At 35.4% G+C, this 17708-nt stretch overlaps 1 protein-coding gene across 7 annotated transcripts in view; it reads right to left on the bottom strand.

Annotated features, from left to right (window-relative positions):
• The window catches only part of DLG1 (discs large MAGUK scaffold protein 1), a 257721-nt gene that overhangs the window by 175777 nt on the left and 64236 nt on the right, over positions 1 to 17708 (bottom strand). The window lies entirely within an intron of this gene.

Genomic DNA, 17708 nt, shown 5'->3' with positions numbered 1-17708 from the left:
AGTGGCTTAAAACAACACAAATTTATTATCTTTCAGTTCTGTACCTGAGAACTCCAAAATGGGTTTCACTGGGCTAAAATCTAAGTGTCAGCATGGTTGTACTTCTTTTGTAAAAATCTGTTTCCTTGCCTCTTCCAGTTTCTGGAGGCTGTCCTTGACTACCGGCCCACTTCTTTCATCTTCATAGCAAACAATGTCAGTCAAAGTCCTCACATATTTATTTCTTTGGTTCTGTTGTGATTAGCAACCTTATTTCCACTTGACCATAATTTCCTTTTGCTATAGATTCCAGGGACTAAAACACAGACATCTGTGGAGGAGGAGACATTATCCTGCCTACCACAGTATGCCTTTTGGAAATAAATAAGTAAATAATCTACAATGTAAAGAATCAAATAATTTCCACAGATTCTTCTAAGACATTGAAAAAATCATTATTTATTCTTTTTAAAAAATTTTTTTATTTATTTGTTTGACAGAGAGAGGGAGAGAGCACACAAGCAAAGGGAGCAGCAGGCAGAGGGAGAGGGAGAAGGAGGTTCCCTGCTGAGCAGAGTGCCTGAGGCAGGGCTCAATCCCAGGACCCTGGGATCATGACCAGGTACAAAGGCAGTCACTTAACCGACTGAGCCACCCAGGTGCCCCTCAGTATTAATTCCTAATTTTATAAAGAACTCCTGGGGCAGCTGGGTGGCTCAGTATGTTAAGCATCCCACTCTTGATTTTGGGTCAGGTCATGACCTCAGGGTCTTGAGACAAGCTCCACGCTGTGTTCCATGCTGGGTGTGGAGCCTGCTTAAGACTCTCTCTCTCCCTCTCCCTCTGCCCCTCCCCACTAAAAAAAAAAAAACAAAAAACAAACCTTCCTAATTACATAAGATACGTCCTTGATTTAATAACCTTTTATCCACCCAAAAAGTCAACATTCTAATTAATGGAAAAACACTAAAGCTGTTCACATTAAAGTCAGCAAAAAGGAAAAAATAAGACGATCATAACTACTGCTAATGTTGTCTAGAAGTTGTAAGAAAAGAAATTAAGATATATAAAAATTAGAAAGAAAATAAAATTATCACAATTTGCAGATGAACTAATGGTAAACCAAGAAAACCCAAGGGAAACACTCACACACCACATCTTCTTTATCCATCCATCTATTGATGGACATCTGGGCTCTTTCCATAGTTTGGCTATTGTGGACATTGCTGCTATGAACATTGGGGTGCAGGTGCCCCTTTGAACCACTACATTTGTATCTTTGGGATAAATACCCAGTAGTTTAATGGCTGTGAAACTTAAAGGGAGATTTCTTTTAAAATAGATTTTAAAAAACAAACAAAACATACAAATGTAGTGTCAGAACAAATCCACTCCTAGACCTAAAGTCCAGAAAAACAGCCAATTTGCTTCACTCCTCAAAACATACTATCAAACAAAAGCTATCATATTTTCTACTTCTGCAAGATTAACAAGTAACCAGGAACTACAACTTCTGTTGGAGCCTAATACGTTTTTATAGAGACAGTTCCCAACTGATGAATAGGTTGTATTCCAAAAATCAGTACTTTTTGATTGTCTGAAACAACTTGAAATACCAATATAAATTATGATTAGATTCCTAAGCCAGGCCATAAAAAGTCTACTTAACTCAATGTACCGGAGGCATATATTAATTCAAACATAGGTGGCCATCAAACACATACATACACACATATGCATGTGTACAGATAATACTGTTATGAAATTAAAATTCAAAATACTAAAACATTCTGTTTTCTTCCCTACCTTCTATTCTCAAATACATGCTCAAGATATTTCTTCTTTGGTAGCAGCAGATAGGCACAGGGTGGCCAAACTGAGCAGCAGGTCACACTGACTTTCTTAATCTGAAAATTCAAGTAATTTTTAAATTATATATTCTTAAATCAGAGTACCCTTACTTATTCATTTGTCAATCTCCACTGACAGAGTATGTTCAAGTTTATGAATGCTCAGTAAACTTTATAACAAAATGTTTTCCAATCATGTGATATGTCATAAAAATTTTACATTCAAAACTTCCTTCACATACTTGTGGAACTTTGAAGTCCTAAGTTCTTCCTTAATAAAAACATTGTTTTGGGCTGAACTGTCTCTCAAAATTCATATGTGGAAGACCTAAGTCTCAGTATGTCAGAATGTGACTGTATTTGGAAATAGGGCCTTTAAAGGTGTGATTAAGTTAAAATTAGGCTATTAGGGTACGATAATCCAATCTGACTGGTGTCCTTCTAAGAGGAAATGTGGATACATAGAGAGACAGAGGGAGGCACCCGAGTACAGGGAAAACAGAAGAGGTGGCAAGAGGATGACCATCTGCAAGCCGAGATAAACCAGAAAGAAATCAACTCTGCCAGAAACTTGATCATAGACTTCCCACCTCTCCCAGAATAATGAGAAAAAATAATTTTTGTTGTTTAAGCCACTCAAATCTCCCAGTCCTAACAAACTAATACAGAGCTTAAAAAGCAATTGCTAGTTATGCAGATGGTGGAGTTTTTCCTGAATTTTTATTCCAACATTCTCACCAATGGAATATCTAAATTAAGAGCTATAAAGAAGAAAAGTTACAATATGAAATATGATTAGAATATAAACTCCACATGGATTTCCTTTGTTTACTGCTATATCCCCAGCACACAGACGCTCAATAATTAAATGATGAGAGATTGCATGGAAGAATGTGTCAATTAATGACTATGACTTTCTTTGTAACGATTAGAAACACATATATCCTGTTTTAACTTTCTGAAATAATTTCCTGTTTTAATGTTATATGGTCAAACAAGTGGTATTGTTTAAAAGTGAAATATTCTTGGCGTGCCTGGGTGGCTTAGTCGGTTAAGCATCTGACTGTTGGTTTCCACTCAGGTCCTGACCTTGCGGTCTTGGGATCGAGCCCCATGTCAAGCTCTGCACTCAGTGTGGAACTGGCTTCAGATTCTCTCTCCCTTTCCCTCCTACTCACACTTTCTCTCTCTCAAATAAAGAAATAAAATCTTTAAAAAAGATAAAAGTGAACTATTCTTTCAAAATTTGTCAAGCTTTCCCTCTGTAACACAATTGTGAAAAAGAAAATTACATAAATACATTCGGTTTTTTAAAAGACTTTATTTATTTTAGAGAGGGAGAGAGAGAGTGTGCAAGCAGGAGGAAGGGCAGGAGGAGAGAGATGCTGAGCACGGAGCCCGACATGGGGCTCGATCCCAGGACCCTAAGATCATGACCTGAGCGGAAATCAAGAGTCAGACACTTACTGACTGAGCCCCTCAGGTACTCCTCATAAATACGTTCTTAAAGGAACACAAGAAAAACTACATCTCAAAGCGGTAAATTTTTAAATAAAGAAATTAAAAGGTTAATTATTAATATATTACAGTATATAGTCCTAAATAGATATGAGAGAGCAATAAACAAGTAACTATTTCTGGTTGCACCATTATGGGCCCATTGCTATCAGCAAAGTGCTACTAGAAACCATTTACCAATACACGAAAGAATTATTTGATCCATTCACTTTAAGGAAGGAGTTTAATATAGCATCCTGAAAGACTGAGGAGTTAGTTGGAGTCCCAGAGTTACAGAAGAATAATTTTTATGCTTTGGAGAAACCATGCAGTCAATAAAAAAAGGATTCCAAAATAGAACAGTACACTAAAGAACTGGTTCAATGTCAAAGTTTGGCAACACTGCCAAGAGAGAGTACATTTAATCTTAGAACAAGGAGGAAGATATTAAAAGAAGTTTGTGCTTTAGCATAAGAAGGTATTTAATTTTAATTACTGTTAAAATTATTCTAATCAAATTAGAATGAGCAGTGTGCTACTGGTCATTATTCATTACAGAATATATCTCAATTTGAAATCTATTTTGAAAAATATTCTTGTTTAAGAATATAGTTAAATCACCTATTAATGCTTAGTAAACTGCTCTGAAGAAAGCCTTAAACACTATATATCATAACCTAAGACTAATAGGACATGCTCCTTACACTTCAGTGTGTACGGAACTAATCCCAAAGTAGCTTTTTTGCAATGTTTAGCTTTGCTTCTGAAGGTTGGACCAAGGTGAAAGTGAACTGCATTATTTTAGCTAAAGAAATACACTACTTTATTAGCAGTACCAATTAACACCTCTGAAATTAATCAGACTTTAGTAAAAAAATACTGCACTTAATGCACTAAGTCAGCCACTGTAGGTTGCTTCACCTAACACTACAATCTGTTTTCCTTGTTTTTCTCTATTATAGAAGCTAAAAAAGCCAAATACTAGGTTTCCTACTCTCCCATACTACCATGAGAGGCCTTGTGACACAGTTCTAATGAATGAAATAGAACCAGATGCTTTCTAGTTTTATAAATCACATCCCTTGTCTACCTCTTCTTCCTGTTTTTAGGGCTAGAGCTCCAAAGAGGCAAAGGCCAAGTGAAAGGAAGAGATGTCAGCAGCTGCAGCAGCTGCATACTTCCAAACTAATTACAATTAGGAAAAAATAAAGACCCACTTGTTCAAAGCCATTGTTAATTTAGTATTTAATTATTTGCAAACACAATCTTAAGCATGAGTGAACTAAGTGAAGTAAATGGGCCATACTGCTGTAAGACTTTTTGCCCCAAGGGAGGAATGAGAAGGGTAGAACAATTACGTAACTGTAAAACAGTGCTTCTCAAACTTTTCCACCAAATATCTTCTGATAGCAAAAAACAAATAATTACTTTAACAATATGAGGAGACATAGCAAGGAGTCATAGCTACATGCGCAGTGTTTCTTGATATTCCTATTTTTTATGTGAATCCCACATGCACAATTACACTTCTACAAATCACACATTAACTACTCCAATGATGTACCACAAGTTTCAATAGGAAAATAAGATTTTAAAGTCTTTTTTTCTTATTTAAAAATAAGTTCAAGAGAAGCTGATGTTATAGGATGACTTTTTGGTATCCACTGATGCACCATGTTTACTCCTAAAAGCTATTTGTATTCCAGGTCAAGAATCATGGATGCACAGGAACTGTACCTCTTCTAACAAAATAGAATCACCAAGGTTTAAGCACCTTATATTATCTCCCTGTAAGGAGAAAATACTCACAAAAATATTCCTTTTCCTGGGTGTGTTACCTTCTCTCTGGGAGTCTCACACTTTCATAACTGCTGCCACCAAATGCACTTTAATGCTCAATTACAAAGAGCTTTATGATGGCTTCCCTTAGGAACAGTTAGCAAAAGCAAATACTCTTATTACAGAAAAACAAAATAAATGTAAACTGTTACAAAATACAGGTTTCTGATCCTAACACAGCTAATTTCCTCCCAAGGAATCTCAGGCTCTGGTCTTACTGCACCTACTAAGTTTGAAATAGCTAATTCTAACCTATAGAGTTGACATACCCTAGAAGCACTTAGAATACACTCATTTCTGTTAACATCTATCCCCAAGTAACTGCATCCTAGACAGCTCTGTAATCCCTAGATTAGGAATGTGAGAACCGTCAGCATTCTTCCTACATTCCCAAGGGTCTTGTCTCTGAGTTCTAACAGTAGAGCTGATAGATAAGCAAGCCTCTTTCTGAAGACTAAAACTAGAAATTAAATACTGCTCTATCTACCTTTACACACACACACACACACACACACACACACACACACACACGCTTTAAGATTACAGTTGGCCCTTGAACAACACAAATTTGAGCTACGTGGGTCCACTTACACGTGAGTTTTCTTCAATAAATACAGGACAATATTTTAAGTGTATTTTCTCTTCATTATGATTTCCTGAACATTTTTTCTCTAGCTTACTTCATTGTAAGAATACAGTATATATGTTATATACAACCATGTGTTAATTGTTTATGTTATCTGTAAGGCTGCGCAGGTCAACAGTAGGTTATTAGTAGCTAAGTTTTGAGGGAGTCAGAAGTTAATATGCAGATTTTTGACTGTGTGGGGGGTTGGTGCCCCTAAGCCCCATGTTGTTCAAGGTTGACTGTATATAGTAAAGAGATGATTGCCTCACAACAACCTACTGATGTAACTGTCTTGGATGGTTGTCTAGTAAGGAACAGTATAAAGATAAGCTCCAGTCACACAGAAATCTGACTTTTCAAAAAGATATTTCATTTTCAACAAATAAGGTGGTGCTTTTATTACTTTTCAAAAGTTAACAGCCATAGATGAAAATACAAAGTTTATTTTAAAATGTGATTGGACTTTACATAGGTACATTACTTGCTGTTTACCAATAAACTAAGGAAGCAAACAATTAATAGTTGATATCGAAAGTACCAGTGGTATTAGAAAATACACCTCCTGCATATATACAGTACTGGTATTACGTCTATGCATTAGGAAGAAAGATTTGTTTATCCTTATCATTTCAAGCTATTTCTAATATGTATTAAAACAAGTTGTAGGATGATTTCCCCTTTTCGTTAATAATTGCCACTGCCCCCATAAATTGTCCTGCTTTGACTACATATTAAAATGTTTAACTTAAATTTGGTTGCATTTAAATATAAAGTTTTATTTTATTTTATTTTTTTAATGATTTTTTATTATATTATGTTAGTCACCATACAGTACATCCCCGGTTTCCGATGTAAGGCTCGATGATTCATTAGTTGTGTATAACACCCAGTGCACCATGCAATACGTGCCCTCCTTACTACCCATCACCAGTCTATCCCATTCCCCCACCCCCCCCTGAAGTCCTCAGTTTGTTTCTCATAGTCCATCGTCTCTCATGTTTCATTCCCCCTTCTGATTACCCCCCCTTTCTTTATCCCTTTCTTCCCCTACCGATCATCCTAGTTCTTATGTTCCATAGATGAGAGAAATCATATGATAGTTGTCTTTCTCTGCTTGACTTTAAATATAAAGTTTTAAATGATGAATTCTGAATACACAAAAATACGCCAATGAAAACTACAACTAGGACACCTGTAGTCTTAGAAGCTGTATTTCTACATATAGTCTTTTATTAAGGCTACCTGCTATAAAACTCAAACATTCTGGAAAAAAGTTTTTAAAAGTGCTATCCACAAAAGCTGAAGCAAAGAAAAAAGATTCTTTTTACTACCCAAATTATCTGATGATGTCCTAAAAAGGTAAATAGATACCCTTCTAACTACCTTTGATTGCCAAGTAGGACCACAAGCTTTCAACAAAACATTTTCTCAATTTTCCCACCAGGGGGCAACCAAGAACCTCAAGTAGTACTTGGTGATGAGTAACAGATCTAAAGCGGTTTACGGGGTGGGGGTGTAGGGATTCGAAGTTCATAGAAATTATTACACTAATTACAAGCAATGGTATTATATTTTCTTAAAATGGGTCTATGGTAAGGATAGCATTCTTAAAACATCTTATAATACTTCATTAAGAAGTTTAATTTGCCTAAATATAATAGGTGGGAAATTTTTAGTGCGGTTAACTTTTTAAAAATACTGTTTTAAGGGCGCCTGGGTGGCGCAGTCTTTAAGCATCTGCCTTCGGCCCAGGGCGTGACCCCAGAGTCCTGGGATCGAGTCCCACATCAGGCTCCTCTGCTGGGAGCCTGCTTCTTCCTCTCCCACTCCCCCTGCTTGTGTTCCTTCTCTCGCTGACTGCCTCTCTCTCTGTCAAATAAATAAATAATATCTTTTAAAAAAAAATACTGTTTTAAAAATTTTAAACTCTTTTCCTAGACATCCTACTGTATGTATCACATGAAATAGCAGGCTTAACCAGGGGTAAACTAAAAGGTAGCTTAAGCTATTTAAATCGTACATACGAATTTTACATTGGCTGACAGTTAAATGACCAATACAAATGGAAAAAGCAAACTAGTAAAAATCTGTTTCTATAGGTGGCATATTTTTCTTGTGCAACCATTTCCATGTTATATTTCAGAAAATACTTCAGAAAATTTCTATTAAGTATCACTAGGAAAATAAGAATTCTCTGACACTGCAAAAAGTTCAAAGGGCAGTGGGGTGGGAGGGGAGGGAACTTAGGTTACCAGAAAAGCAATATATTCTTTAATAAAGGAGTAAAACACTGTTTCAGTATAACTTAGTCAACTAGCAATTTGGAGACCTCTTCACATAATCAATTTTGAAGTTTCAGCCCTACAAAAACTAAGAAAACAATACTTTAAAGTATTCTCCAAATACTATATTCACTAGGAAGCTCTTCCTGCTTTGAACTTGGTTTTAAACTACATGTTGTTTTTAATTGCATAAATCAGGTAAAAAAAAATCACTTCTTTATGACATTTAATATTTTAAAGAAACCATTTATCTTTAAGGCCAACTTCACATTTATTTCCTTTACTTAGATCACATTATTAAATTAATAACCACTGTTGCACTTATAGAGGATGGGTAGGTCATGTTTCTCTTATTGTTTTGTTTAAAAGCTTTTTCTCCCTCTACACATCCCTCTACACAATCTAAACACCAGCTCTTGATTTAGTACCACGTCACAATGCCAACGGCATTAGTTTAAACATAAAAGCTGCCACCAACATTTTTTTCCATCAAAATGGTATCAGAAGGCATTTCGAGTCCTGCCTATCAATGCTGTTTCCTGTATACTTAATGCCCACGGTAGCAAAACATTAAAACCAAGTCAATAATTAATCTTCATTAATGGAGAATGACATTTTACACGCAGCCTTCATAAAATTCAGATCTTTTTCCATTACACTTTCACTGTACATAAACCAATTATTCACTTGTGTCAGACACACAAACGAGAGGGAATTATATGCCATGAAAAGAGTCAATCAAGCCACCTAACCTAAATCACAATTATTCCTTTGCTGAACTACTATTGGATTTTAAAACTAAGCTTTTTTAGAAGTATTATTCAAACCACCTTACATCCAAACATTAAGGATATTGTGCTGTTGGTACATGCTACTTTACGGTGGTATAACATCGGAGAAAAACAATCCACGTTTTTGATGCTAGGAGACATTTTTTTCAGACCATGAACACTTCAATGAAACTCCAGGAAAAAATACCTTGGGAAGTGTTGCTTGCTGTCTTGAACATTTAATTTAGATCCAAAGCACTCTTTAAAAAAGATTTATATTAAAATGCTACATTCTTCAGCTGTTTCCACCCCCACAGCAGATATCCAGCCGGCATATTATGAATGGAATTAAGATGCTGTTTCTTTTTCTTATATAATAATACTGTTTCAATAAAATTATAATCAAATCCCCCAAAATGAAATACTTATTCAGCACCACTTTATAAGGGCCCAAAGCCTTGCTAATATCCTTAAATTTTAATCCAGGATCAGATTCATCATGGGAGTTCCACCTGCTGCAGTGTAAGCACTGCCATTTCCTCCATGAGAAAAAGACACAATCTGAGCAGAACCACTATGCTCAAATACATGCTGGCTGCTTTGGAAGAGGGGCAAGCTGTTGCAGCAAGAGACTTGTTACATAGTTCCATAAGAGATGAGCCCAGAGCTTACTGTACATCATACTTTCTTAAAACAACACTGAACATTGTAGGCTAATTTAAAATATACTTTAATGGTAAAAAGAGTGTCTAATCACTTATATTCTGTCGTTTGATTCCTCTCTCTAAACGATTCAAGCAACCAAAAAAATCAATTATGTGGCAAAACTAAACAGAATAACAACAGAATTCAAGTTGGAGAGTAAGAAAGTTTAGTGAGGTTAAAAATATTTTTTAATATATCAAAATAACAATATTTGGGGAAATGTGACTGAACCAATTTTGATGTATATACAGTTTAAAGGCAAAAGATCGGGGTGGCTCAGCTCGTTAAGCATCCGCCTTCAGCTCAGGCCATGATCCCAGGACCCTGGGATCAAGCCCCACATCAAGCTCCCTGCTCAGCGGGGAGGCTGCTTCTCCCTCTGCCTCGCACACTCTCACTTTCAAATAAATAAATAAAATCATTTTTAAAAATTTAAAGGCAAAAGATCAAGCAATTTAATTCACTTACATATCACAGATTTATTTGGTCATCCAAAGATTATTTTCTGTACTTTGGCTTTTTAATCAACCCATTAGCAGACAAGTACAATTACCAACTTATATCCAAAGCAACAAAATACTGTGCAAATGTCATTCTTAGAGTATTTCATATTTAAAATCTTACATATAAAATGTTACATTTTATGCCATAGCTCTGTTATAATTACAATGGTAATATTTATTTAAACTTAGAAGTAGTATTAACCAATGACAGCAAAAAGCTGGGAAACAGTGAAAGGAATATTAATGCTTCATCCTATAATAATTATTTTCCTTTTTCCATTTTATTTGGGGCTTTCTAAGCAATATATGTGTATTACAGTTAGGAAATGACTAGGGTAACTGCTAATGAACTCCTGAATTTTGTAAAACTAAAGTTATCAATTCATATATTTGTCCTCAGAGACCTTACTAACTTAATAAATAAGCTTTTTATGGAAAGGTAAACTTGGCTATATCCCAACAACTGTGGGCCAAAATACAAGAGAACTCCCTTATCACCAATCACTACTCCAATTCCAAACCTGCCAAAGATACTTTTAATTCTAACTTCCTAAAGGATCCTCTATTCTGTTCCAGCCTACTTAAGCAATTTTATAAGGACATGAAAAAGAAGATTAAACTAGGTTAAATTTCTAAAACAATATAGAAAACGGCTGGCTCCCCAGTCTAATGACTCCAATAGGTAAACAGTTGCAAATCATATCAGTTTTGTGAAACTTAAACGAAAGGTCAAGTGTCAAATATAACTAGGGCAATAAAAAACTGTGTTCTTTAGAAGACTACAGTTGACCCTTGAACAACACAGGTCTGAAGTGTCCAAGTCTACTTAAACAAGGATTTTTTACAGCATGGTACTGTATTTTCTCAATAACATTCTTTCTTTAGCTTACTTTATTGAAAGAATACAGTATATAATCCATATAACATACAAAATATGTGTTAATCAGCTATTTACATTATCAATAAGGATTCCAGTCAAAGCAGGCTATTAGTAGTAAAGTCTTTGGGAAATCAAAAGTTATATGCAGATTTTTGACTATGTGGGGAGTTGGTGCCCCTAACACCCCCGTGTTCAAGGATGAACTGTCTATATTTAAAGGTACATTTACTAAATCAGAACTATATTTATCAAGCTGTAATTCTCAGGATATTTTGCTGCAGTGCTTCAGGGGGCCCATCGATGTTCTTTCACTTTAAATCTTTCATTTTCACTTTTTAAAAAAACCCACAAGCACAAATGTATAACAAGGTTTGTTTTTGTTTTATTTTTTTTTTTTATTTATCCATCTTAGAGACAGAGTGAGAGAGTGCAGGTGCACATGCACAAGTGGGGGGGGGGAACAGAGGGGGAAGGAGAGAATCTGAAGCAGCCTCTGTGCACAGCATGGAGTCTGATCCCACCAACAGAAGACAACGACCTGAGCCTAAAAGCAAGAGTTGGAGGCTTAACCAACTGAGCCACCCAGGCACCCCTAACCAGTCTGAATATTGGTATTTATCTATAACAACTTTTTTCCTTATACTACCAACTAAACTTGGCAGATATCAAAATACAACTTCTCCAATTTTTGTACGCATGTGGGAATTGTCTCATTGATCATGTATTTGTAGTTCTGCACCGGGCCTTCATAAAAATTCAGTCCTGTACACATATGTTCACCTAAAATTATGTAAAAAGTACATTATTTAGCATGTCTCACTAAATAAAATGCCAGGCAAAGTTCAAACAAATCTATGTTGTTAATATGGTTTGGCTTAAAAGTTCGCTGTACAATAAATGTGACATTGTTGGGGCGCCTGAGTGGCTCAGTCGTTAAGCGTCTGCCTTCGGCTCAGGGCGTGATCCTGGAGTTCTGGGATCGAGCCCCACGTCAGGCTCTCCCGCTGGGAGCCTGCTTCTTTCTCTCCCACTCCCCCTGCTTGTGTTCCCTCTCTCACTGGCGCTCTCTGTTAAATAAATAAATAAAATCTTTATAAATAAATAAATAAATAAATAAATAAATAAATAAATAAATAAATAAATAAGACACTGTAATGTATTCAGCTATAGTAATACTGTTATAATTTTAATTATTATTAGGAATTTATGATTGTCATAAATTATGGTTCTTGTCTGATTTTCAAATAAAATGAATGAGGTCACTCTACATATTCTGAGTCAAATTTTCCTCACTTAAAACTGCAAAGAGAATGCGAGAATGTGAAATTTGGTCTTAACATGCAAAATGCAATTTTAACCATTTTGAAACTCTGAGAAAACTTCACAGATAACTGTCCAAGAAAAATGCTATTTGTAACAATACAAATAACAGTGTCATCTTTGTTATTAATAGTTATTTAATAATTAGCCATTATTTGTCAAAAATTATGTGAAGTGCTTTACGTGTATAAGAAAAATTATCAAAAATGTGGAAAAAAGGGGAAGATAGATGCATATTCTTTCAATGTTACATGGGAGCAAAGGCCATTTATGATTATCTAGGGCAATGATTCTCAATCAAGGACGATTTTCCCTCCAGGGAACAAATGACAATGTCTAGAGAAATTTTTTGTTGCCACAACTGAGGGAAGGAGAGTCTACTGGCATCTAGTGGGTAGCCAGGCTACTAAATGTTCTACAATGGACAGGACAGTGCCCCCCATGGCAAAGAATTACATCACCCAAAGTGTGAACAGTGCTGAGATTAAGAAATCCTGATTTACAGGAATGTACTTCAATTTACTACTTGCTATTGATTAAAAATGTCAGATTTAGTGAAGTTATATGTTTACTTATAGATTTTTATCCAGCAGAGAAACAAATAATTTTTGCCCAGTAGAAAAGATAACCATAAAGATTAAGTCCATGGTCTTGTTGGACATTAGCCAGTTTCTTAATCTAACTCAGCAATTTCATGTCAACATTGCCTATGAACATCTAGATTCACACATGCACTTTGGGCTGGTTTAACATCTTACTGGTTCCCTCATTAATAAATGAGTGAAATACAATTTGTGACACATTTATTTTATATTTGCCTAAGAGAAATGATTTTCCATTTTTGAAAAATCAGACTTTTAACGCATGTACTTAACTGATTTAATTCAAATACCTCTTGAAGTAAAAAGTATCATAATGTCCACCTGGTAAATGAGGAATCCAAGGCTTAGAGAGGTTAAATAATTTAACCAACGCGTCACAGCCAGCAGAAAAGAAAATCATGTCTGACCTCAAAGCCCATTTTCAACAATTACTAAATGCAAGTAATGGTTAGATATTTAGTGAGTCAACTTTAAAATTCAACATCCTTACTACTCTTTCTAGCTGCTAGAATGACAATTTAACACTATAAGGCAAGCTTTAAAACACTGATGTCAGTTACTTATCTGTTTAAGTTGGGGTTTTCTCAATACTGTGTAACAAAATTAGAAAAATAATAGATGCTGAGTCTGATAAAATGTTTGCACTATTCAAAACTGCCTCGCTGTTTACATTTATAACAAATGCTATAAATCTGAATTTATTTGGTAATAAAATGCTACTTACACATATTACATACAGTTCCATGTTTAAGATTTCATTTTCACTTATAATCTTACAAAAAGGGGTGAGGGGTTAAAACACAAGAAGAATATCCAACCAAACTCTTACCTATCACATTAACAAAAGATCAGACTTCAATATTGTGGAAAATGAGATTATTTAGTCATGAAGAATTTCATTATATATAAATTCCAGTTGCTAAAACATGCCGAGTTATTAAGTTAATATCACACAGCTAGGCTGGGCCAACCGATTTTTCTTATTAAGGCCCTAAGAAGTTAAATTTGTAGACCAGCGACCCTTAAATGATCAGAGATGTGCATTTTTTTCAGATCCCTAGATGGTTTTGACATGTCCTGGTCCCCCATCCCACCCACTTTTGTCCCGCTCCCCCATCCCACTCACTTTGAACACATTAAGACAGATCAATCTATCACTGAGGACAGTACCAGCCTCTTTTTTGAAATGAACGATTATAATTCTTACAAAGAGATGCTACATCTAAAATACAAAATTTTGAATCTTAAAGAGTATCTGAATTTAATTTTCATGCTTGCCAAAAAACAACAATAAAACAATAGTAATATCTGCTAAGACAGGGCACTATTTGCCAGGACCCTTCCAACTGCTTTATATGTATATATATATTATTTCATTATCTTAATGCTATGTAAATAGATTATAGATTATAAGTAGTTGATGTAACATCTAAGTTTCCATACATGAAGAATCAATGAACATTCACTGATAATTTCAACATTAGAAGCTATTCCCAAGAGAAGCTCCTAGTAATTCTTACAATAAAGAAAATAGTTAGATCACAATGCTGTAAGGGGACCATGTGGGATTGATGTGCTTAATGGAGTTAGAGAAACACTATTTTTCTTAAATCGCATAAAGGAAGAATTAATGCTGGGGTTTTGCTTATTTGCTTTCTTTTTTAAACAGTAGGAATATAGCACTAACAACATCATATACCCACGAATTTGCTATCAGTTTTTTTCTGCCGAAGAGTAGACTGAGATAATGTGGACATCTCTAAGTAGGCTTAAAATGTTGATTTAGCAAAGGTACTATAAAACTGATTAAATACATTTTGCTGTAATTAATAATACTAAATTTCTACTCTGTCAAAATGTTAAATAATGAAAATTAAAACTAATGTCAAAACAAATACATTATTCGCTCTTGAGCAAACTGCACTACTTTAATTTCAACTAGTCACAGAATTCCAACTGCTTTCACAGCTGAACATAGCCAACTGGCAGAAATGAACAAATTAAACTGTGGCTACATACAATTTCAGTAATGGGGCAAATCGAAATGCTGCAAACTGTACCATGAAACCTCAGTGTTCACAGCCAAAAAGAGAGTGAGATAGTGAAATTATAGGAGTACCACCAAACTAGTGCAAATAATTTGCTTTGTGCATATGGCTATTACTTATAAAGCAGTTCTGAAAGGAAACCTAGCACTATCTGAACACAAGAAAAATATGGGTTAAGAGCTCTGCTAATGATACTGTCCATGGTAACAACAATAACAAAAAGCTATTATTTTAGAAAAAGGTGGAACTGGGCTCTTACTCAGGTTTTACTTACTTAGATATTTTTAAACTGTTTTTTAAAAATTAGTATCACAGAAAGAACAAAACTTTATTTTCATGAGCCTGAAACTAACCTGGTAAATCTAAATCTTTATTTAGTGTTCATCAGAATCTAGTGCACTGATTAGAAACACATACTGCAGGAACTTCATGAACAGTTGTTGAATGAATGACATCAAATCAACTCCCATGGTTCTCATTTAAGGCTATATGATATACAGTACACAGCTGATCTTAAAACCATCACCCCTATATTAAAAAGCAAAACATGAAGGGCACCTGGGTGGCTCAGTCAGTTAAATGTCTGTCTCTTGATTTTGGCTAGGGTCATGATCTCCAGTCGTGGGACCGAACCCGACATGCGACGACACGCCCCCCCCCCCCACCGCCTTGCTCAGCGCAGACTCTACTTGTCCCTCTCCCTCCCCCTCTGCTGCTCCCCCCACTCATGCTTGCTGGTGCTTGCACTTGCTCTTGCTTGAGCATGCTCTCTCTCTCAAACAAATACATAAAATCTTCAGAAAAAAGCATGTGACAAAATCCAACATCCATTCATGATAAAAATTCTCAACTAACTTGGAAAATAAAATTCCTCAGCCTGATAAAAGGTACCTACATAAACAAACCTATATCAACACCATATTCAATGGTGAAAGATTGAATGCTTTCTCCTTAAGATCAAAAACAAGTAAAGAATGTACAAGTTAGCCACTCCTATTCAAAACTGTATTGGAGTTCTAGCCAGTACAATCAGACAAGAAAAATAAAAGACATCCAGATTAGAAAAGAAGAAGTAAAACTGCCTTTATGTGCAAATGACATGATCCTACGTGTAGAAAACCCTAAGGAACCCACAAAAAAAAAAAAACAAAAAAAAAAAAAACAAAAAACAAAACAAAACAAACCTCCTAGAACTAGTAAGCAAGTTCAGTAAGGATACAGGGTTCAAGAGCAACATACAGAAATGAACTGTAACTCTATATACAAACAATGAACAATCTGAATTTAAGAATATTAATTCCATTCACATTACCATCAAAAAGGATAAAATAGGAAAAAATACAGTAAAACGTCGAGTCATACACTGAAAGTTATAAAGCATTTAATAATGTAAATAATGTAAACTAAAAACATAATATAAATACATTTATGTCCATGGATTGAAAGAATTACATGTAAAGGTAGTAACTACCATTTTTCAACTTCATCTATTCAAAGATTTTTAAAAATTTGTTGAGTATACTCAGAAAAACCATAAAGTGAAAACTGTAACTTAGAGTACATTATTTGAGAAACATAATGTTCACATAACCATTTTAAAAATTTTATATAAGCTTCAACAAGCCATTAGCTTCTACCTTACACAGTTTCCAGAGGCTTCTCTATAGAGATAAGCCTATCACATACCAGTAGCAGAGCTCTTATAAGCTCTATCTGTGGTAAACACATTTGCTTTTTAGCATAAAACTTCTTTGAAATCACATCTGAGGTGGATGTCCCAAAAAACAAAACAGATAAAAGCAAGAGAGGCTCTGGTGGAGGACCAGTGTGTCCCATCACAAGTCCTCGGTATGTGCTCCTGAACCGATTAACACACAGGTCTTTAAGGAATCCTAGAATACCAGATACCAGGTTTTGAATAGTGGTTCCCAAATGGTGAGCTATCCAAATAAATTTCCAGGTATTCAATCTAATTCAAACCTAGCAATCTTTATTTTTAACAAACTCCCTATGTGATTCTAATGGACAAGCTTACAAACCTAGATTATTCAATTAAGAAAAGAAAAAGCACACTTCTCAAACCAAAATGAGTCCAAAATTTCTACACAGAATACTTTTCTCAGGGAGGAGAGAACATATGAAGCAAGGACAAAATATCTGTAATAACAGATAAATAAAAAGATGAATTTAGTATAAAAAATGAAATTTAGGAGTATAGTCTTTACTGACTAAAGTTCTTACTTTGGAAACGAGATGTTTAATCACAATCAATCAGGTCATGATCTCAGGCTCAGGTCATGATTTCAGGGTCCTGGGATTGAGCCCTGTGTGGGGCTCCCCGCTCAGTGAGAAGTCTGGTTCTCCTTCTCTCTTTGCCCCTCCCCCTGCTCCTGCACGCGCGCGCACTCTCTCTCTGATAAATAAAAGCTTAAAAAAAAAAAAAGAGAACAACAACAACAACAACAACAACAAGAACAACTGTCAGGTTACAAAGGAATAAGTGGTAGAGAACTTGTCCTCCTGCCTAGAAACAACTAGAAAACGAGGAAAAAATACACACGATGACAGTTTCCAGACACTGGGACAGTAAGCAGAGTGCAGGACTGTGATACCGAAGAGAAAAAAAAAAAAAAAAAAAAAAATGAGGTGCAGCTCTACTATTTTTCTGGCCTTCTGCCAGGAGGCAGATCTGGGAACCTGGCACACAATGAGGAAACCCAAACAAACACAGCCATCTCACTGAATTAAAGAAATTAAGACCAGTTCTCAGGGAGTGTGAAGCAGTTGGAATTTGCAAGACAGAAC

This window comes from Ursus americanus, chromosome 4, assembly GCF_024610735.1.
Source record: "Ursus americanus isolate L20-20 chromosome 4, mUrsAme1.1.p, whole genome shotgun sequence".
NCBI lineage: Eukaryota > Metazoa > Chordata > Mammalia > Carnivora > Ursidae > Ursus > Ursus americanus.
The sequence above is the reverse complement of the archived record's forward strand: the minus strand, read 5'-3'. Positions and strand labels throughout refer to the sequence as shown.